The 25,852-nt window shown below is 33.2% G+C and overlaps 1 long non-coding RNA gene across 1 annotated transcript; it reads left to right on the top strand.

Annotated features, from left to right (window-relative positions):
• The first annotated feature begins 353 nt into the window (after window positions 1-353).
• LOC128285486 (uncharacterized) lies at window positions 354-1,649 on the top strand. Its single transcript, XR_008275945.1, has 2 exons — window positions 354-511; window positions 1,430-1,649. It is a non-coding gene; the product is annotated as an uncharacterized LOC128285486 (long non-coding RNA).
• The last annotated feature ends 24,203 nt before the right edge of the window (window positions 1,650-25,852 follow it).

Consider the following 25,852-nt stretch of genomic DNA (forward strand, 5'->3'; position numbering starts at 1 on the left):
TAGTTAATTTTTGTTCCATAAGAAAAAGGGGGTGAAATTATGAAATAGAACCTATGTGAAAATGTTTGAAAATGCTATAGGCTAAATTGAAGTGGCCAAATAAATAGGAGTGCAAAATAGGAGGATTTGCATGACAAACCTCCCATTTTCCATGAAGTGGCCAACCATCATGTTGTTGTAGACAATATGGGCACTTGATATCAATAATTCATGGTACAAATTGATAATGGGTTAGGTAAATGTTCCATGATAATGGATTAGGTAAATATTCCATGATAATGGGTTAGGTAAATGTTCCATGATAATGGTTTAGGTAAATATTTAATGATGGGCATTTCATGTCTTTTGTATTAAAGAATTAAATGGATGAAATATGAAATTTTATTAAAAGCAAAAGGGGTGAAAAGAACAAAGTTTTGTCCATCTTTGTTCATCATAGCCGAAAGTTAGAGAAGAGAAAGGAGAGGAGAAAGCTCTTGAATGTTCGATCACTTGGGGAAGAAAATTGAAGGTAAGTTCATGGTAGTTTGCTTCTATCTTGATGTTCATGAGTTCTTCTTGATTCTACCTTAACTCTTGAAGCATATTTTGGTTTTTAGTTGTGTTGTGAGCATTTAGTCATGAATTAAAATGAAGGAAATGGTTGTTGTTTCATGTTCTTTTGATGAAAAATGGAAGATAGGTGAAGTTGAGCCAAACAAATGAGCATGCATGTGCCTTAGATGCTAAGGGGAAAAATCGGCTAACATGTTGTGCTTTAAAATGATGAAATGGAGATTATACTTAAGTAAAATCATAGATATGTGATGATTGATTGGTGATATACATGTTTAAATAACATGCATGCAAGTTAGGTGTGTGAAAGAGTGATTTGGTAATAAATCTGCTTGGGATAGCAGCAATAACGTGACTTTGGAAAATCACCATAAATTATGGGAAATGAGTTAGAAGCTGAGTAAATTATGTAATTAAATCTTAATGAGTCTAGTTTCAAATGAAATAAACGAGAACATATTTTGAATTCTGTGCAATGAGAAATTTGATTCGTAAAGAAGAGTGGTCAGATTAGTCAAACAGTGAAACATGGGAAACTTTGAGAAAAATCTGATATTGATTAGCTAAACCAAAAATTCTGAAAACTTTATGGATAGAAGATATATGAGTCTGTTTTTAGGGAAAATTACCGGAACTTGATTTGGATTTTCGTAGCTCCAGTTATAAATAATTTAGTGACTGTTGCTCAGGGAGACAGCTTGCAGTGAAATTATGATTATGTGGTAAACATTGACAAAAATTTGTTAATGAGTTGCTTATTGTTTTCTTATAAGCTTACTATGATCTGTAGGTGTGGTTGGCCGAATATTGTAAGGGGTTAATACGTAGTTTGTATTTGAATAGTTAGATTAACGTGTTAGTAATCCAATTGTAGGCGGTTCGTGTGTGGATCTCGTCAGCATATCGTCGCAAACAGGTGTGTAACTAACACCCTCTCATAGACTAGATTGGCAAAAGCCGAAAACTCGAAATGCCGAAAAGTCGGTATTTTGGGAATTTGCGAGTGTGCGAATGCTCGTAAGATAGTTGGGTTTGTATATTTGGTAATCTAAAGTAATAAACTGCAGTACGCGTGATTTCGTACATTTTGATAATTTGGGCTAATGGGCCAAAGATCGGGTTCATGGGCCAATGGGCCCAATTCGGTAAGTTGCGCGGTAAGTGTTCTGATAGTACGTAAATAGTTAGGATATGCATGAAAACCCTAAAAGCAGCTAAATTACTATAATACCCCTATGTATAGAAAATTATTGTTATACCCCTAGGTGCAAAATTACCGTTATACCCAGGGTTAATTTTGGTGAAAAGCATGACGATCGATTACGTATGATGTATGCCATGATTATATATCATTGCATGGGGACATGGGTTATATTTTGGAGGAAGCGTCTTGGTGGCTATGCCACAATTATCGATCTGGTGGCTCGCCATATATATGATACGGTGGCTATGCCACGATTATACGATCTAGTGGCTCGCCACATATATCTGATACGGTGGCTCGCCACAATATCTATATCTGGTGACTTCGTCACAATATCCGCAGACCTCGCTGCGATTTACGTGGTGTGTAGCGGTTGGGTGGGTCGAGTAGTCTCCCACATGGTGTAAGGCTGATGCGGGGTGTTATGGATGAATCGGGTTGGGTTTCGCATAAACATGTAATATCATTACGTTACATTATGGGCCTATGGGCTTCATTACGAAATGCATTCAGGCTAAGCCAACTTATTACATTTACGTGGTTTGAGTGATATAGGCTATGGTTGGGTTAATTTACACCGAGTTTCCCCAAACTCATCCCTTTTATTTTCATCCACGCAAGTAATCCCCAACCATAGTAGGCTTGGAGTGTGAGGAATTGAATGGCCACTCGTTCTGAAAGTTTGATTTTCTTCTGGTGAACTGGACATCCTTTTAATTACGTTTGAGGTTTTGGGCTTTTAAATGTAATAAGGCCGCTTATTTATTTTTGATGGTTTTTATATGTTTTATTAAGATAGGTAATATTTATATTTAACTGTTGAAATTAGATAGCTTTAGGGCACGTTTTCAAAAACAGTAATTGATTTCAAAATAACACGAAAACAAGCAAAGCTTCCGCAATGAAGATATTTTCCAAAATTAATCACTTTTCCTAAAAAGGACTTAATCAAATCGGTTTCCTAGAAATATACATGACGTTAAGGTATGGCAATGGTGGTTTGCATGTCTAGGATTGGATCCGAAAGGAGTTTGGTACTTAAGCAGTCCGATGGACTCACCTCCTCTTTTCCAGTTTCCTACCTGGTGCACAGCTTCCATTCACTTTAACCTATAATGAAATCATCTTTTAAAACACTCAGTAAGTTTTCTTTCTGGATCAACAATATAAAATGTTTTGAATGCTTCGATGTGGCATTCGGATCCGGCCATAACGTCTGGGCCGGGTTTAGGGTGTTACAGTTTTCGGTTGCCTTCTAGAGCTATTGTAATTTCAATATTCAATTGAGGTCTGCGCACTATGGGTAATCATTATCCAAAGAAATTTATATAATCCTTACGTGATACGTTTTTCTCCTTTGTTGATTGATTTTTGGTAAATTATTTTATGAAGAAAAATATTATTACTTTAAGATTCCTTTCAAACTAAGATTCTTTTATTAAATTATAGTATGCATGATATTTGGATGATTAATTTTTTATGATTAAATTATTATTATTATTATTATTATTATTATTATTATTATTAAATATGCTTGAAATTTGATTAAAATTATGAGAGAAAGTATTACTAATCAATTGCCTTTGATTTAAGGGAAAAAGGAAATTCAGAGGATCTAATTGACTCATTAATTTGTTATTGTTGAATGATTGGATTATACCTTTTAGATTAAATTATAAAGTACAAATAATTTATTAGAGCATCATAAGATTTTATAACTTATGTTTAGTATGTTTTTATGAAAACATAGTTATTTTAGTACTTGTAACGGTGCTCTTGATAATAACCAAGGTGATGACGACGATGTTAAAAATCTCCAAGTATATTTTACTATGATTTATTTATTATATCATGTTTGTTATAATTGGAGACTAATCATGACAACATGAATAGATAGATTCTTATTTGAAATTCACGTATATTTGCGATGGTGACTATGAAATAGAAAATGAATGAAGGCGTTTAGAAGTCTATCCTACTAAATTTGTTGCATTCCCGAAGTGAATGCAAATATAAAGAAAATAAAAGACATAATCATAGACCAATAGAAGTGGGAACATAGTAATAAATAAGAGAACAATTAGAGTTCTAAAGATAACTCTAAAAAGGGTAAATATAACTTATGTTGTCAATGTGATATAAAAGATTATTGGCCACATATGTGGCATATGCCCAAATATTTTGTTTCTGTTAATATTCTTTGAGGAAGGATATGAGAATGTAGTAATGAATTCTATCATTACAGATAGAAAATATTTATCTTATTTGGTACTGAAATAAAAAATATTATTCCAATATTTGATAGTACCAAATTAGTTGAAAGTTCCATAAGAGCTAATATATCAATATCTAAAAAGCACAAAATTTGCAATGGTTAATACATTAGTTTTAAAAGATATTCATTAGAATAGATATCATATTGAGATTGTGAATGAAGAAAATATTATATTTCATATGAATCATTATTGCTCTAAACATTTATTTTGAAAGGATGAAAATGGGGAGGATTGAGTTATTGAGCAAAATATTTTTGATTGTGAAAGATCTACTTATGAGCAATAGAATATGGTAATTCTATCTAAAGCTTGTTATGGTTGGATGCACCTGAAGTTGCATTTTTTTTTGGATATTTGAATATTTTGGCATATTCCCTGAAGCGAATATTGTATATAATTGTTTGGAAATTATATTTATTTTGTTGACTTAGCGGCATTTTAAAACTTCACATTGATTTAGACATTTTCAATAGTAAATGTCACAATAGTACTTATATATGGATACAAAGTAAAAGGAATGACAGTAAAATTATCAATTTGTCACAATTTATATCAACATTATTAGTACAATTAAAATGCATGTTAAAGTAAACCAGAAGTTTACATATACAAATGCATTTACTACTTGGCGTGACCAGTTAGACCATCTTGGATCATATATGATGCGATAATTAATTGAGAATTCATATGGACATTCATTAAAGAACCAAAAGATTCTTTAATGTAAAGAATTCTCATTTATTGTTTGTTATCAATAAAAGTTGATTATTAGAAACTAACTAGCTAAAAGTTGAGATTTAATGTCTTGTATTTCTGAAATGAATATGGGCTCATTGATCCACCATGTAATATCCTATACCCGGCTCAGTCGCCGGACCTGAGCTATAAGATGCTACAACAATAAACCGGAACATTCACAAGCAATTTATTCAATAATACTTAATAATTAATAAATACAAGTTAATTCCATGTTAAGCATGCATTACAATCAAAATCGAGCCTTAATCGAGCTTACGAAAGCCTTCGAACAAGTTCAAAACTAAATCAGGACCTATAACATTCATATCTCGCTTCCATCACTGGAATAGGGTTACGGCACATATCAGGACTCATAACAATTTGCATCCAAATATCAAATAAATTCCATTAATACGAACGTGTTCGAAAAGAGATAAAACATACATGTACAGGCTTTAAATCGAGCCTTCAAGGCCTCTAAAATAGTTTATGAATAATCGAGGACCAAATCGAAACAAATTTGGACATTTTAGGTAAAACTGAAAATTTTTCATCTACAGGGGTCACACGTAGAGGCGGATTTAAGGGGGCTAGCAAGGGCCCCGACCCCCTTAAAATGTAAAATTTTTATTTAGGCCTTTAAATTTTTTTAAAATTTTTTAATTAGTAAAGGTAAAATTGCACTTTGGCCCCCCTAAAATTATAAAAATTTGATTTAATACTTTAAAAATTATAAAGATATATACTATAAAAAATTAAAATTTCATTTGGCCCCCCTAAAAATTTGTTCTGGCTTCACCCTTGGTCACACGGTCGTTGGAAACACAAAAATTTACACAATTTTTCATACCCTTTTTAACCTAAATTCATGCGAGTTGGGTTAAATTCTTGTCAAAAAATAATTACTTTTTATAAAATAATTAAAGTGTACTTAAAATATGAACATGTTGAAATTTAGTTAATTTTATAATTATTTTTGATGAATTTTGGTTATTTTCGACAGATTTGCATAAAAGGTGAAAAAAAAGGGCGAGAAATGGCTCGGCAGACACTGCCAGAAGCACAAAATCGAGAAGCAATTTGAAGTATCGAGGTGAATTAATTTCCAGCCTAAGACGGTCCAAAATTATATGTATTAAATCATAATATAATTAATTTTAATTTATATCCAAGTTAATTTGGGTTAATAAATTATTATTAACAAAACACAACTCAAAAGAATAGTTCTTACATTTCATACTTCGTAACTCAGTCCCATAACAAAACTTATCTTTTAAAAACTTAAACATAATCAAACATGTATCAGCAATTAACAAAAACTTATGCATGTGATAAAACATACCATTTCATGATTAGATAAATTCACATATTATGCATATTACTATAAGCTAAAACAACCACTTGGCATAATAGACATATATATATATATATATATATATATATATATATATATATATATATATATATATAAACGCATAAACATGAACTTAATAAGGCCAAAAATATGCATCTTTTCTCATATCAAATTATGCGCATAAAACCATATCAATTTAAACCATTTTCAAGCATCATTACATAAACATTTCATAACTATTATAATTATACCTAAACTTTCTTCTTATCTTGTCAAATAAGTCATATGAAACCAAATCTAAATACACAATAATTTAAACATAATGCTTATACATATATACCATCAAAATTGAATCTAAATAATTAATCCATAAATAAACATGTCCTAAGCATATTCCTTTATTTTGACTAGGTATAACCGATTATAATCATGCCTTGAACAAGTTACTATTTATCTCTCAAAATAACCAAATTCAAACATATCACCAAAACACAAATCATACCTATCATATGGTATGCATACCAAATTAAACTCCAACCATGTTAAATATAATCAAAATTCAACATGAAAATTAAGCCATTAAAGTCATACCAATTCCACAAATTCAATCTTAAGTTAAAATTTATCATTACATAACCGAATACAAATATCAACTTGTCACTTTACATATCAAACCCTAATTTCACATCATACCATGTTAGGATCGACCCGATTAAGCAACGAACAAGAAAAATAGCGGAATAAATTAAGAAATTGAACACACAAATTTAATGTGAAAAAACCCCTCCAAAGAGGAAAAAAATCACGGGAAAAGATAATTTTACTATAATGGAAAAAGAACGAAGAGTACAAAAGATGGAGATAGAGACTAAACCCCGAAAACCCGAAAATAAAAAACCCTCAAAACGTAAACACAAAGTTCTCTAAATGTGTTATGAGTTCTAATCTCTAATGGGTGTATTTTTCTAAGGTTGTAAAAGAGCCTATTTATAGGCTAAATTCATAGGTCAAATAATAATAAAATAATCTAAACTAATCAGTGTTTGATTCAAACAAGTAAACAGAGTTTAACTGAAAGATTATTTTCAAATTTGACAGAAAATAGGAGTCATATTTAACAAATCACCACCTTGACTCATATTTCCACAACGCCATCTTTGCCAAAGCCCGCCACGAGCCTATCTTGAACTATGTAGGGAATTAACTGAGTCAAATTTGTGCTTAGAAACTGGAAGACTTCTAGCCTTTGACTTGTACACTACCAAATCAAAACTAACTCGGGTCTGATTTTCACGAACACAGTGCCCTAAATTTTCAAAACCTGCATCCAAAAGAGAACCTCTCTTCAATGAAACGGTCATACCTTTTTCCCTCCTATGACCAAGTTGCCTCCACTCCAAACGAGTTGACTTCAACTCCGTAATGGATGAGGGACGTCTGATTTCACCGATCACTATAGAACCTTCCAGAATATAAAGGCTACTCGTTCTTTTTCCTTTTAAAAAAATGAGAGCTCCACGAGATACTTTAATGCCGCTCAACTTGATGTTAATTCTGCATCCTTTCAAGTCTAAAATACTCAAGGAGATGAGGTTCTTTCGTAAATCAGGTACATACCTGACATCTGAGAGTATCCTAATCGTCTCATCGTGCATCTTAATTTTAACAGTACCAATACCAATTACCTTACTAGATGAATCGTTTCCCATGCGCACAACTCCACCTTTAACCGAACTGTATGTGGAGAACCATTCTCTATTAGGACACATATGGAAAGAACATCCTAAATCTAGGATCCACTTGGACGTGAGCTTGGAGTTATCGTTTGTTGACACTAACAAGAAATCATCACCATTTTCATTGGCCAAATTAGCACCAGCTACATCTTCCTTGTTACTCTCAGCAGCTCTTTTATTTCGCAGTTTATAACAATCTACTTTGACGTGACCTAACTTTTTACAATAGTGACACTTTTTGTCTCGTTTATTTGATGCTACCAAAATAGAAGCTTGCCTATCTGTCTTGCTATCCAAATAAAGCTCATTTTCGAGTTTGTCTCTACTCAACAAATGACCCTTCACATCTTCAAACGAGAGTTTGTCTCTACCATAAATTAGAGTCTCCCTAAAAGACTTGTATGAAAGAGGTAAAGAGCACAATAATAGCATAGCTTGATCTTCATCATCAATATGAACCTCAACGTTCTTTAAATCATTTAAAAGAGTAATGAATTAACTGATGTGATCTCTAAGAAGCTCACCTTCATTCATGTGAAACATAAATAGATGTTGTTTCAACACTAAACGGTTAGGCAGAGACTTAGTCGCATAACGAGTTTCTAACCTTTTTCACAAGGCAGATGAGGTCTTCTCCATCAATACCTCCTGCAATACTGTATTCGTAAGGCATAACTGGATTGCAAACAAAGCCTTTTCATCAAGCTCTTCTCATTCTATTTTATTTAGATTCTCAGGCTTTTTCCCAATAACAACCTTTTTCAAATCGGATTGAACTAGAATTGCCATCATCCGAACTTGTCACAGATTGAATTTTTCTCACCATCTAACTTCTCAATTTCAAACCTTATTGTTGCCATCTCTGAATGAGTTGATTTATGAAAATTGAACTAGCTCTGATACCACTTGTTAGGATCGACCCGATTAAGCAACGAACAAGAAAAAAGCGAAATAAATTAAGAAATTGAACACACAAATTTAACGTGGAAAAACCCCTCCAAAGAGATAAAAAATCACGGGCAAAGATAATTTTACTATAATGGCAAAAGAACGAAGAGTACAAAAGATGGAGATAAAGACTAAACCCCGAAAACCCAAAAATAAAGAATCCTCAAAATGTAAACACAAAATTCTCTAAATGTGTTATGAGTTCTAATCTCTAATGGGTGTATTTTTCTAAGGTTGTAAAAGATCCTATTTATAGGCTAAATTCATAGGTCAAATAATAATAAAATAATCTAAACTAATCAGTGTTTGATTGAAACAAGTAAACAAAGTTTAATTGAAAGATTATTTTTTAAATTTGACCAAAAATAGGAGTCATATTTAACGTACCAAACATACCATACACATATACTTTGAAATAAATTCATCACCATTAGCAAGTATATTAACCATGATTCACATATATATTTAATGGTCGAACCATCAAAACCAAACTTAACATAATGGATAAGCCATTTTCGCATGGCTCATGTTTACATAACCCAAAATCAAACATAAACATAAGTTAGCCTATACATATCCAAGATCAGACAAAATACATATTAGCCTATACATATCCAAGATCGGACAAAATATACATGCCATAAGTTCGAAATAAGACCTTTAAAGTACCGAAGGTTGACGATAGTGTGGATGACTTCACTGACGATCCCCGAGCCTGTAGCTAACTTCCAAAATCTATAAGGACAAAGAATAAACATACACACAATAAGCTATCGTAGCTTAGTAAGTTATAAGCAATTTAAGCATATTGATGACCTAGATAGAACAATAAAATAAACCGAATCAAACATATTTATATACACAAAATATACCATGGTCGAATATACACATATATAAATTATCAATATGTTCTCCAATTTCAAAGACATAATATCATAGATAATCTATTATAAATATGTATTCATGAATATACATACTCATGAATCAAGTTTTTAAGTCACACAATTATACCTATCATAAAACCGAATACTCTACTAATAATTACATACATTTTCAATAGCATCAAAAAACATTTTTGTCACATATCTTTCAATCAAATTACTTTCATTTCAAATAGGTAAGTCACATTCACATACCTGGTCACTTTAGCTCATTTAACACATTTGGTTACTTTTACCGTTGCTCACGTAAAATTTGTTAGGCATAAAGCCTAAATAATACACCGGCACAGAGCCTGCTAGGTAATAAACCTGATTTAATACACCGGAATAAAGCCTGCTAGGCAATAAGCCTGATAACATACACCGGCGTCAAAGCCTGCTAGGCAATAAGCCTGATATATCACTGTTACAAAGTTGATCTTATTCATAATTCATATCTCAATTGAACCGAACTTATTTCCAAATCTGATAAACATTTATGCATTTGGCTATAACTATAGAAATTCACACAATTAAATTCAACATATAAAGATCATATACATTCAAATTTAATGACATTTATTGCTTATAGACTTACCTCGGATATCGACGAGCGATGTAAATCGACTATTCGACTATTTTTGTTTTTCCCTGATCCAATTTCGATTTCTTTTGTTCTTGAGCTATACAATTTCAAATTAATATCATTAAAACACAATTTCATTCAATTTAATCAAACTACATATAAATGGGCTAATTACCGTTTTACCCCTGATATTTCATACTTTTACAAATTAGTCCTAATTGCATAAAACACAAAATACACAAAATCTCACAACAACATTGTTAGGCTGAATCTTCCTTATACTCATACTAATCCATATATTTCATTTATTTCACATTTTAGTCCCTCAATTTATTATTTTTTCAATTTAGTCCTAATTACTCAAAATCATCAAAAACTCCAATACAAAACATGTTAATCTAAAACATATCTTTCATAATTTATCATCAAACATCAAAAAACAAAAATATTCATCAATGGCATAACTCAAAATATTCATCAAAATCAGAAATTCTAGCATGGGTCCGATAGTATTTGAAGCAACGATCTCAAAAACATAAAAATTATCAAAAACCGAGCTAGTTACATACCTTAATCAAGCTTAGTTTTGGCCGAACCCTTGAAGGTTTTGTTTCTTTTCTTTCTTTTTATTTTCGGCAAGAACAAAGCAATATGAAACCTTATTTTATTTTTTTATGTTTTAATGTATCATATATTATTTTATCTTTTACTATTTTAACCTTTATTAATTAATATAAAATCTTTATATTGGTTGTCTACAACCGTCCAACTCATTTAATTATGGCCTAATTGCATTATAAGTACTTCTATTTAAAAAGACAACAACAATTCTGCCCTTATACATTAAACTATCAAGTTTTCATTTTACGCGATTAAGCCCTTTTATTTAATCAGGCACTCAAACGATAAAATTAAATCACGAAAATTTCACGGATACTAATTCACACATAATAAACACGTAAAGTAATATTTAAATATTTTTTTACTAGGATTCGTGGTCCTGAAACCACCATTCAGACTAGGGTCTAAATGAGCTGTTACAACCGAACCGGCCAAGGAGAAGATAGCCCAAAACAGTCCAAGTGCTGACCCAATTCAGCTCATTACCTAATTATTTAAGCTGCAAAGAAGCCCTTGAAGACTTGTTCAAATTGCAAATCAGCTCCTCCATAATTGATGGCTTTGAAGATTTGCCCCAAGCCAAATTTAGCAAAGTTGAAGCCATAAACTTTGCCACATATATGGTCGACCAAGGGGTGGCTCTTTGGCTGCTATTTTTAGTAAATTTTAGCTGCCACATTCAGCTATAAAAACCCCCTTGGTTGATCCCTCATTCACACCTTAATTCATTCACATCTCTTATCTCCTCTCTCACTTTCTCCTCTCATTTTCCCATTTCAAGTCCCTTGCTCTTGTGCCGATTTCTCCCCTTGGGAAATGGTTATGCTTCAGCCATTTTGGACCAACATTGAAGTGTTCATAGAAGCCTTGATCAGAGAGGACAACAAAGAATGAAGATGGAGCAGCCTAGTCAAGCCACGGAAAAACACCGGATTTGATTCTTGTTCCCTATCTCTTTAATTTTTGTTGTTGTTATTATGAACATATCTATGAATATTTATGTTGTTGGAATGGTTAATTTAATCAGCTTAGCTTGAATTTAATTTTTGTTGGTTTGATTGCATTTCACCTGCTTAAATTATTAAAATCGTGTTTATGCTGTTATAGGCCTCGGTAAAATGCTTGATTAAGTAAAATCATGCCTAAGTTATTCTCATTACAATTGTGAGGTAGCTAATGAATTAATTATTTAAACGGATTGAAATTGTCATTAATGGACAAAATAGTTAATCAGTGCATGTTTATTCTTCTAAGGTAGCTGAAGGTTAAATTGGCAATGTAGCTGGAAATACACTTGCCTTGCATAACTTGTAAGATTATTGTGATTAAACTGTTTCAAGGTAAGGATACCTTGTTACCTCACATAGTCTTTTATGTGCTTATTAGATTTAATTAATCATTTGAATTGACATAAAGATATGCAAGAGATTAGTTCAATTTAATGAGTATGTATGTGCCATAACATGTTTGCTTATTAAAATTTGTTTATCGTGAATTAACATAGGGATATGTTAAGAGATGAATGGATTTGTGCAGGTGAATATGTTCATAAGTTAGCAAATTACCGAGTTGCCGTAAATTGATTCGTAACAAAATAATCATGAGTTTAATAATTCTAAGTTAAAGAAATGTAATTAAATCAACACAATTATGTCATCTTGATTAAATCATATTTTGAAATCGTGCATTAGAACTTTTATTTTTACTTAGTTTAAAATCTTAATTTTCTTAATCACCCTTTTCAAAACAAAATATTTTTCTTCACCAAAGAGTTTTAAATTGCATTCATAAATAATCCTTTTCACAGTCCCTGTGGGTACAATAACTTGACATTTAATTGTCACTTTATTACTTGTTGCGATTTTGTACACTTGCACATTTCCATCGTTCCAGCCGTGTGGCTCTCCCACACACCCATGTGGCCATCCCACAAGCCCATGGGCTCAACCGTATGCCTGCTCGTGTAACTCACTGACTTGGTCCACACACCTGTGTCTCAACTCCTGTGCCAAACCACATAAACCCTGCACCTAACACGCCTAGTTACATGCCCATATGGGCCGCCTGTGTGTGACACATGGCTCTGTGGCAACCCGTGCCCTAGGCTATGTGCACCATTAATTGACCCAAAACTTGCCCTTTCCATACCCAAATGCTTGTGTACCTAAACATACCCAAAGTAAATGCATACAAACCTTTAAAGTACATTCAAATATGTTCAAAACATGGAAAAGCAATTAGTCTAAATGCCAAACTAAAGTGTCATCAATGACACCAAAACTCAAACACATAAACAATTCATTCCTTTAAATTGACATACAAGTCACAAATGCACATCCAGGGTCTTACTTCCACAACCAAAATGCCTTTGTCGTTTCATACTCAACCATACCAATTTTCCAACTTATTTAACACACTTGCATATGCTACAATATGACTCATGTTATCAAATATGTACTTACCTTAGACCATAAAACTCCAAGCAACCAAGTTATATAACAATTTACACATAATCAGTCACAAAACATATTCAATAGCCTTTTTACATGCCATATAAGCCAAGTTGTTTCAAATCTACCAAAGGGTCCTTGAGATAGCGTGACGCTGCAGGTTGATTCGATTTCCTTCCCCAAAACGAAATCTACGAAACATAGAACAAAAAACGAGTAAGCTTAATGAAGCTTAGTAACTTCGCCAAATTAACAATAAATCTTACCAACAAACTTAATAGTTCAATTATAAGAAACAACAACGCAATCCTTGTCAAACACAGTTCACAACATGTGAGTATTATACCGTACCATAACTCAAATTCTTCTGATTTCGGTAAGGCATGATCTCATTTAGTAAGCACAAAATCTCGCTCATTTGAACTAGTTACACAGTTTTGACCGGTTCATAAGGCTGCTTACACATGTTGATGAGAATTTGCAACATATGCAGGATCTCAACCATCGTAATAATCTATTTCATCAGTACAGTGTAGTTAGTCATTTCACCAGTTCACGATGCTGCTCACACAAGTTGTCAAGAATCCGAAACATGTGCAGGATCTCAGCCATCGGAACGGTCTATGTCATCAAAATAGAGTAGCCATTCAATTCAACAGTTTACGATGCTGCTCATACAAGTTGTTAAGAATCCGCAATATATGTAGGATCTCAGCCATCGCGATAATAGGTATCATCAGAGCAGAATATTCATTTAGTATTCATCGGCTAAAAGCTTGATAACTTGTCAGTTGATTATTTCTTAGATATTTTCAATAAATCAATTATTAAGCATATTATTAATTTAATTTTATAATAAAGAATGTATAAAAAGAATCACTATATTATAAAAGTAATAGTACGAACTTATTGGACTGATTTGCATTGATTGCCAAAGTATAGGGACCATTCAACAACTTTTCTATGCCTCGATTTTCAAACCATTCTTGATCCAATTGAAGGCTCAAAGCTAGGCGAATGTTTTTCTTTCTTTTTTTTCCACTCTAGGGTTCTGTCAAAACTCAATGACAAAGAAGATAGGATTTTCTTTTGTTAAAGTTTTGCTTAATATTTACTTATTTGATCCATTACCAAATGTAACGCCTTCACACCCAAGATCGTCACCGGAGTCGAACACGAGGTGTTAACGGACTTAATTCATTACTCAAACAACTCAAACAATTTATTTTTAAAACTTCTAGACAAGCTGGCAATCCGCGTCATAGTCGCTTAAAAATTCATATCTTGAGTTCTGAAACTCGAAATCCAAATCCATAAAATTTTTCTGAAACTAGAATCATATATCTATCTGCTAATTTTTTTTCAGAATTTTTGGTTAGGCCAATTAGTACAGTTTATTAGTTAAATTCTCCCCTATTTCAAGGTTCAACTACGCTGACCTCTACGTATTACGAATCAGATATATCTTTGTACAGACTTTCAATGACTATTCCGTTTGTTTACTATAAAACTAGACTCAATAAGGAATCTTTACATATAAAGCAAGACTTCTAATTATTTTTTTACAATGTTTGATGAATTTCCAAAGTCAGAACAGGGGATCCAGAAATCACTCTAGCCCTGTTTCACAAAAATTTAAATATCTCACAAAATATAACTCATATACCTATTTTGTTCCATCCATATGAAAATAAACTCATCACAATTCAATTTCATAACTTATTCATCATTTAATTACATTTCTAATATTTTTAGTGATTTTTCAAATTCACATCATTGCTGCAACAATATTCTGTTTTATAGTAAATTTTACTTTACCATAGACTTTCATAGACTAAATAGCATTTTAAACATACATGGTATCAAATATGATTTAGATTGGCAATTCCAATGGCTAATCATTTACAAATTCTTGCCAAACCATAGACATATCATAAGATCATTTACACAAAGTGAGCATTTTGCCATACATGCCACATTCAAAATACACAAGCCATTTTACCAATTTAGGCCTTCGTATAGTGTGAACGAGCCTTCGACCTATCCCGATTCTCAAGCTGGCTTGTCAACAACTACAATGAATGAAAAGGAGGGAGTAAGCACAAATGCTTAGTAAGTTCACATGCAAATAGCAAGTAACATAATCATGCTATTCAACATAAAACATCATTTGCATAAACAACACCAAGACATTCATGTTTCATTTACATTTAATATCATACTACTATTTCATCATACCAAATTCTCAACCCAAGGATTTAAGCACATACCTGTCAAATTTCTCATTCACTACACTTACCAACATGTTACCTTCGTTTAGACATTCTTCTTATTCTCTTAAGATTCACCCATTGAACACATCGGAATATAATTCAAATACACGGATTTCATGAACGTAAGTGCCATACCCGCAGCTAGACAAACTCAATAGCCTGCGAAACTTATGTAGCCAAGCTACCATGTAACCGGACCATAAGTGAACTCGGACTCAACTCAACGAGTTCGGGACTCAACCATCCTAGTGACATGTCACTTGTATTCTAATCTATTCCAAAGGTTCAAACGGGCTTTTTCCTCGATCACTTTGCCGTCTTCCATGGAATATCAAAACCGATACTCGGTAGCAATTCATATTTAACAAGTAATAAACATAATTGCATATTACTCAACAATAACCAGAAAGCATAATATTTCATAATAATAATCATCATATCATATAAATGTCATTAAGTTACTTAAAATGACAGTTATGTTACCACATTTACACATGTACTTACCTCGATACAAAATATTAGCACTCGAGCCTATTCCTCGTAAACTTTGTTTTTCCCTCGATCACGACTTGAATCTCGTTTCTCTTGATCTATAATGTCAAATTAATCTTATTTAATACATACATTCATCAAAACAGCCTTTAATACGAACTTTGGAAAAATTACCATTTTACCCCTAAACTTTTGCATAATTACACTTTTGTCCCTAAGCTCGGGAATTAAACTTTATCCTATTTCCTTATGTTTTATGACATTCTGATCATTTTTCCCTTCTATGGAAACATCCAATTCATACTCTAACATGTACTTATGACTATTAGGTATTTTTACCGATTAAGCCCTTTTACTCGTTTTCACTTAAAACCGAGTAGCACAAGTTGTCTAACATAATTTAAAACCTCATATTCTATCATAAAACATCAAAATACACAAATTTAAACTATGGGTATTTTTCCAAATATGAACCCTAGGTTGAATATTTGCTAGCACAAAGTTAATTCGAGCTATCGGGATTCCAAAAACATAAAAATCATTAAAAACGGGGCTTAAATTCACTTACTATGAAGCTTGAAAGTTGAAGAAACCCTAGCTATGGAGAGAGGTGAAATTTGGCCAAGCTTAATGAAGATGAATACATTTTTGTGTTATTTTTCCCATTTTATTTCATTTAATATACAAATGACCAAAATGCCCTTACTACTAAACTTTCCAAAAATTTCATCCATGTCCAATTTTTGTCCATAGACTTAGAAATTGGTCAAATTTCTATTTAAGACCTCCTAATTAATATTCCAAAGCAATTTCATACTAAAAACTTCTAGAATACAAGTTTTGCAAATTATTCGATTTAGTCCCTAATTTCAATTTAAGCACTTTAGGCATAGGATTTCATCACGAAATTTTTACACAATCATGCAACCATACCATAAACCTCAAAATAATTATAAAATAATTATTTCTATCTCGGATTTGTGGTCACGAAAACACTATTCTGATTAGGCCCTAATTCGGGATATTACAACTCTCTCCCCTTTAGGGATTTTCGTCCCCGAAAATCTTACAGGTAAACAAGTATGGGTATTGATTTCTCATAGTTTCCTCGGGCTCCCATGTAGCCTCTTCTACTCCGTGCTTTTTCCATAATACTTACACGAGAGCGACACTTTTATTTCTTAGTTGCTTGACCTCTCGAGCTAAAATCTGAATCGGTTCTTCTTCGTAAGTCATATCCGGTCGTAGCTCAATTTTTGTCGGTGAAATTATATGTGAGGGATCCGAACGATACTGACGTAACATAGATACGTGGAACACATCATGAATCTTCTCTAATTCAGTTGGTAATGCTAACCGATATGCTACCGGTCCAACTTTTTCAATTATTTCATACGGTCCAATAAAACGCGGACTTAACTTGCCCTTCCGTCCAAATCTAAGAACTTTCTTCCATGGAGACACTTTCAAAAATACCTTATCACCAACTTGAAACTCAATTTCCTTTCGTTTCAAATCTGCATAAGATTTTGTCTATCAAAGCGACTTTCAAACAATCTCGAATCACTTTCACCTTTTTTCGGTTTCTTTTATTAGATCAACTCCATAAATCTGATTTTCCTTGAGTTCAGTCCAATACAATGGCGTCCGACATTTACGACCATACAATGCTTCATAAGGTGCCATCTTCAAACTCGTCTGATAACTATTATTGTAAGCAAATTCCACTAGCGATAAATACCTTTCCCAACTACCTAGAAATTCCAATACACAACATCTGAGCATGCCTTCAAGAATCTAAATCACTCTCTCTGATTGTCCATCAGTTTGTTGATGAAAGGCAGTGCTGAAATTTAACTTCGTACCTAATGCCTCTTGCAACTTTTGCCAAACTCGCGAAGTAAATCTCGAATCTCTATCCGAAATGATTGACAAAGGTATTCCATGAAGTCTAACAATCTCACCGATATACAATTCAGCCAACTTATTAAGAGAATAATCCATACGTACCAGAATAAAATGAGCCGATTTAGTCAGTCTGTCAACTATTACCCAGATGGCATCTTTCTTTCCTGGAGTTAACGGAAACCCTTATACAAAATCCATAGTAATCCGATCCCATTTCCATTCAGGAACCATGATAGGCTGGAGTAGTCTCGAAGGTACTTGGTGTTCAGCTTTCACTTGTTGACAAATTAAGCACTTTGATACAAACTCGGAGATATCTCTTTTCATTCCACTCCACCAGTACATTTTCTTCAAGTCATTATACATTTTCGTACTGCCCGGGTGAACTGCTAAACAACCATTATGTGCTTCATGCAAAATCCTTTGAATCAACTCATCATTTTTAGGTACACAAATCCGGTTTTTAAACATCAGGAAACCATCGAGCAGTTACGAATTACGATCCCGTGTCGACTTCACCTTGCTTTCTCTTGGCTTGCAAATCTTGGTCATTTTTCTGAGCTTCACAAATCTCTTGTAAAAACATCAGTCTTGCTCTTAACTCTTCTAGAATCGAACCATCATCTGATACCTTTAACCGAGTGTTCATAGCTCTCAAAGCAAATAGCAACTTTTTGCTTAAAGCATCAGCAACCACATTCGCTTTTCCCAGATGGTAGTCAATAACAAGCTTGTAATCTTTTAATAACTCCAACCATCTTCGTTGTCTCAAATTCAAGTCTTTTTGTGACATCAAGTATTTAAGACTTTTGTGGTCGGCATATACTCGGCACTTTTCACCATACAGATAATGTCATTAAATCTTCAAAGCAAACACTATAGTAGCTAATTCCAAATCATGAGTCGGATAATTCCTTTCGTGAGATTTTAACTGCCTCGAAGCATAAGCCACCACTTTTCCTTCTTGCATAAGTACACATCCTAAACCATTTCGAGAAGCATCACTATACACCACAAATTCTTTACCTGATTCGGGTTGTACCAACACTGGTGCTTCAATTAATAACTTTTTCAATTCTTCAAAACTCTGTTGACATTTTTCCGTCCACTCAAATTTACCATCCTTTCGGAGTAGCCTAGTTATAGGAGCAGCAATTATAGAAAATCCATTTACAAACCGCCGATAATACCCAGTTAGCCCCAAGAAACTTCTAACTTCAGTTACATTTTTCGGTGGTTTCCAATCAACAATGGCTGAAATTTTACTAGGATCAACCCGTATACCATTACCTGAAACAATGTGACCAAAAATCCAACTTCCCGAAGCCAAAATTCACTTTTACTAAACTTAGCATACAATAGCTTATCTCTTAAAGTTTGTAAAACTATCCTCAAATGCTCAGCATGCTCTGTCTCATCGTTTGAATAAATTAAGATATCATCAATAAATACCACAACAAATTTGTCCAAGTATGGCCGAAATATGCAATTCATCAAATCCATAAACACAGCAGGAGCATTTGTCAACCGAATGACATAACTAAAAATTCATAATGACGGTACCTTGTTCTAAAAGCATTTTTAGGCACATCTGACTCTTTCACTCGTAGTTGGTAATACCCAGATCTCAAGTCAATATTTAAAAACCATGTTGCTCCTTTTAGCTGATCAAACAAATCATCAATTCTTGGCAGCAGATACTTGTTCTTGATTGTCACCTTGTTTAATTGCCGATAGTCAACACACAATCTCATAGAACCATCCTTCTTTTTCACAAATAACATGAGAGCACCCCAAGGTGAAAAACTAAGTCTCACAAAGCCTTTGTCAGTCAACTCTTGCAATTGCAACTTTAATTCTTTCAACTCTGCTGGTGCCATTCTATACGGAGCAATCGAGATCGGAGTTGTTCCTGGTATCAATTCAATACCAAATTCTACTTCCCTGACTGGAGGCAAACCCGGCAACTCTTCTGGAAATACGTCCGTGAATTCACACACAACCGGCACTGATTCAACTTTCTTTTCAATTTCTTTTGTATTAATTATATACGCCAAATAAGCTTCATAACCCTTCCTCAAATAAGCTTCACACTTTAATTCTATAACCTTTTCTTTGCAATTTACTATAGCATCATGCAATGTCAACCAATCCTTACCCAAAATAACATCAAATTCATCAAACGGCAACAACATCAAGTCAGCCGGAAAGTAATGACCCTGAATCATTAAAGGGCATTTCTTGCATACTTTATCAACTATCACACATTTGCCTAACGGATTCGACACTCTAATCATAAATTCTATGTACTCAACAGGTATATTCATACTAGACACCAGTTTCATGCACACATATGAATGAGTAGAACTGGGATCAATCAAAGCATTAACATTAACATCATAAAGAGAAAATATACCAGTCATCATGTCGGGTGATGAAGCATCTTCACGTGCCTTTATAGCATAAGTTCTAGCTGGAGCCCTTGCTTCAAGTTTAGCTGCTGAATCTCTGGCTACATTCTTGCTGCTTGCTTCATTTCCAGCTTTTCTCGAATATCTTCCCCTCGAGTCTGCACCACTAGCTTTTACACTCTGAAATTTTTCCTTTTCAACTCTCTCTGGGCAGTCTCTAATAAAATGATCCGGAGAACCACACCGAAAACATTCATTCACTCAACATGGGCCAAAATGATTTCTACCACACCACTGGCACTCGGGCTTAACAAATCTCGTATTCCCTACACTAGCCACAGAAGTAGTCTGAGATTTAAGACCCATATTTTGCTTCTTAAAATTTCCTTATGATTGTCCAACCGAAACCTATGAATGAGGATTCATATTTCTAGATTTTCTAGATTGCTGTGAGAATGAACTGCTCGTCGGTCTTTTCTTCCAATTTCTAGTCTCGGCCTCTACTTTTTTCTTCTCTTTAAGTAGTTCTTCAGATCAACAAGTACTACCATTTCTTTTAATTCAAGAATCCCAACAAATACTTTGATGTCTTCATTGAATCCCTCTTCAAATCGTCTGCACATTTTAGCCTCTGTAGGAATATATTCTCTAGCATACTTACTCGACCTGACGAACTCCCTTTCGTATTCAGTAACTGTCATATTCCCCTGCTTCAATTTAAGAAACTCTTTACGCTTCTGATCAATAAATCTTTCACTGATGTATTTCTTCCGAAATTCTTCTTGAAAGAACTCCCAAGTTACTTTCTCTTTCGACACTACTGAAGTCAATGTCTTCCACCAATGATAGGCTGAATCCCTCAACAATGATATAGCACATTTCAAGCATTCCTCAGGTGTACAAGACAATTCATCAAATACTCGAATAGAATTCTCAAGCCAAAACTCTGCTTTCTTGGCATCATCATTAATATTTGCTCTAAATTCTTCGGTCCCTTGCTTACAGATTCTATCAACTGGAGTTCTGTGAAATTTCATCAGATCTATACCTTGAGGCATCGGGGGTACAGGTTGAGGAATCGGGGAAGGTGGGGGAGGTTGTGCATTCGGGTTCGTACGAACGAACTCAGTATACCAGGCACTCATCATTTGGAGAAAGGCTTCCTGAGCCCCTTCTCTTCCTCCTTGACTAACAGTAGGAGGTGTATTTTCAGTTGGCACCACCCCTTCAGCCGGAGCTGGTGCATTACTCTCTACATCATCAGCCGTAACTGGATCGGGATCCATTTACTATAAAAAATCATTTAAAAGGTCAGAAGTTGTCACACTATCACAATATATATATATGACATGTATAGTAAAACTCGTTCATACAACACATTAGTCTGAGAACCAACTAAACCTACTCTGATACCACCAAATGTGACGCCCTCAAGCCCGAGACTGTCACCGGAGTCGAACACGAGGTGTTAACGGACTTAATTCATTACTTAAACAACTCAAACAATTTATTTTTAAAACTTCCAGACAAGCTGGCAATCTGCATCACAGTCGCTTAAAAATTCATATCTCGAGTTTTGAAACTCAAAATCCAAATCCATAAATTTTTCCTGAAACTAGAATCATATATCTATCTGCTAATTTTTTTCTAGAATTTTTTGTCAGGCCAATTAGTACAGTTTATTAGTTAAATTCTCCCCTGTTTCAAGGTTCAACTGCTCTGACCTCTGTGTATTACAAATCAGATATATCTCTGTACAGACTTTCAATGACTATTCTGTTTCTTTATTATAAAACTAGACGCAATAAGGAATCTGTACATATAAAGTATGACTTCTAGTTATTTTTGTACAATGTTTGATGAATTTCCAAAGTCAAAACAGGGGATCTAGAAATCACTCTGGCCCTGTTTCACAAAAATTTAAATATCTCACAAAATATAACTCATATACCTTTTTTGTTCCATCCATATCAAAACAAACTCATCAAACTTCGATTTCATAACTTATTCATCATTTAATTCCATTTCTACTATTTTTAGTGATTTTTCAAATTCACATCATTGCTGCAACAATATTCTGTTTTATAGTAAATTTTACTTTACCATAGACTTTTCATAGACTAAATAGCATTTTAAACATACAAGGTATCAAATATGATTTAGATTGGCCATTCCAATGGCTAATCATTTACAAACCCTTTTCTTGCCAAACTATAGCCATATCATAAGATCATTTACACAAAGTTAGCATTTTGCCATACATGCCACATTCAAAATACACAAGCCATTTTACCAATTTAGGCCTTCGGATAGTGTGAACGAACCTTCGACCTATCCCGATTCTCAAGCCTGCTTGTCAACAACTACAATGAATGAAAAGGAGGGCGTAAGCACAAATGCTTAGTAAGTTCACATGCAAATAGCAAGTAACATAATCATGCTATTCAACATAAAACATCATTTGCACAAACAACACCAAGACATTCATGTTTCATTTACATTTAATATCATACTACTATTTCATCATACCAAGCTCTCAACCCGAGGATTTAAGCACATACCCATCAAATTTCTCATTCACTACACTTACCAACATGTCACCTTCGTTTAGACATTCTTCTTATTCACTTAAGATTCACCCGTTGAACACGTCGGAATATAATTCGAATACACGGATTTCATGAATGTAAGTGCCATACCCGCAGCTAGACAAACTTAATAGCCTGCGGAACTTATGCAGCCAAGCTACCATGTAACCGGCCCATAAGTGAACTCGAACTCAACTCAACGAGCTCGGGCGTTCGCATCCATAAGTGAACTCGGACTCAACTCAACGAGCTCGGATGCCTAGTTACATCTCACGAACTCGGACTCAACTCAACGAGTTCGGGACTCAACCATCCTAGTGACATGTCACTTTTATTCTAATATATTCCCAAGGTTCAAACGGGCTTTTTCCTCGACCACTTTGCCATCTTCCATGGAATATCAAAACCGATACTCGGTAGCAATTCATATTTAACAAGTAATAAACATAATTTGCATATTACTCAACAATAACCACAAAGCATAATATTTCATAATAATAATCATCATATCATATAAATGTCATTAAGTTACTTAAAATGAAAATTATGTTACCACATTTACACATGAACTTACCTCGATACAAAATATTAGCACTCGAGCCTATTCCTAGTAAACTTTGTTTTTCCCTCGATCACGACTTGAATCTCGTTTCTCTTTATCTATAATGCCAAATTAATCTTATTTAATACATACATTCATCAAAACAGCCTTTAATACGAACTTTGGAAAAATTACCATTTTGCCCCTAAACTTTTGCATAATTACACTTTTGTCCCTAGGCTTAGGAATTAAACTTCATCCTATTTTCTTATGTTTTATGACATGCTGATCATTTTTCCCTTCTATGGAAACATCCAATTCACACTCTAACATGTACTTATGACTATTAGGTATTTTTACCGATTAAGCCATTTTACTCGTTTTCACTTAAAACCGAGTAGCACAAGTTGTCTAACATAATTTAAAACCTCATATTATATCATAAAACATCAAAGTACACAAATTTAAACTATGGGTATTTTCCCAAATATGAACCCTAGGTTGAATTTTTGCTAGCACAAGTTAATTCGAGCTACCGGGATTTCAAAAACATAAAAATCATTAAAAACGGGGCTTAAATTCACTTACTATGAAGCTTGAAAGTTGAAGAAACCCTAGCTATGGAGAGAGGTGAAATTCAGCCAAGCTTAATGAAGATGAATACATTTTTGTGTTATTTTTCCCATTTTATAATGACCAAAATGCCCTTACTACTAAACTTTCCAAAAATTTCATCCATGTCCAATTTTTGTCCATAGACTTAGAAATTGGTAAAATTGCTATTTAAGACCTCCTAATTAATATTCCAAAGCAATTTCATACTAAAAACTTCTAGAATGCAAGTTTTGCAAATTATTCGATTTAGTCCCTAATTTCAATTTAAGCACTTTAGGCATAGGATTTCATCACGAAATTTTTGCACAATCATGAAAACATATCATAAACCTCAAAATAATTATAAAATAATTATTTCTATCTCAGATTTGTGGTCACAAATCCACTATTGTGATTTGGCCCTAATTCGGGATATTACACCAAATTACCCTTTTTACTAAACCAAATTTCATGTCTAAATACATCTAGAACCGTCCATTTAACATCATAATGATATATTTACCTTTTAGGTCCATCAATTTACCTTTCTAACAAATAAAACCCAACTTTTTCATCATTTACATTTTAGTCCTCTTTTAATTAGTCACTAAATAATAAGAGGATCTAATAGCAATTAGTCACAAAAATAGATAATTCCGCATCATTCATACCATTTTTTCATTTAAGGAGGGTCCAATTGCACAATTGGTCCTTCAATTATATTAAATTTCAATTAAACAAACTTATTTACAATTTAACCTTAAACTAATTAGGACTAAATTGATAAATTAATAACCCAAAAGTTAACGAATGGTAATCATGTCACCACCGCTTGGAATTTTTGGCTATGGTTTAATCACCATTTTGGTCCCTTTAGTATTTTAAATCTATAGCAACTAACTTTTACCTCCTTTACAATTTAATCTTTTTACCTTATTTAGGCAATTAATTGTAAAAATTACATGACCAAACTTCAATTCACCTATAATAAGACTCTAAAATATTTAATAAAAATATTTACGGCCTTAAATTATAGAAACATGGTCCTAAAACCTTGTTTTCAATAACCACTTGACTTTTGAATCAAACCACTTATACTAACTTTTAATTCAATAATTAAAATTTACCAATTCAAAATTCAATACAAAAATTATTATTAACTCATATAATTTAAATACTAATTATACAAACTTACTCGTTGGATTTATGGTCCCGAAACCATTGTTTACGACACCACTGAAAAATAGGTCGTTACACAGCATGTGGATGGTTTTGATATTATATGATTTTGGTAGATGCATCTACAAAATAATCACATATGTGTTATCAATTTTGCAAGATTACTTGTTTAAATAATTAAATTCAGATTATGCAATTAAAACCATTCATCTTGCTAAAGCTGATGAGTTTATACTTAAGTCTTTTATTGATTGAGTTTAAAAAACTTTCGTAAAATCTTGTTATTTATGCGCATAATGGTTTAGATAAATTATTGATTGAATAGATCTAATTAATATCTAAACCATTACTTATGAAACTAAACTTCCTATTTCAACATGAGATTATATTGATTTACATGTTGTACGCATCAAACCAACAAGTTATGAATACTCCCCATTGCAATTTATTTTTACTCAAGAGATAAATATTTCTCATC

Source organism: Gossypium arboreum, chromosome 1 (genome assembly GCF_025698485.1).
Source record: "Gossypium arboreum isolate Shixiya-1 chromosome 1, ASM2569848v2, whole genome shotgun sequence".
NCBI classification, from domain to species: Eukaryota; Viridiplantae; Streptophyta; class Magnoliopsida; order Malvales; family Malvaceae; genus Gossypium; species Gossypium arboreum.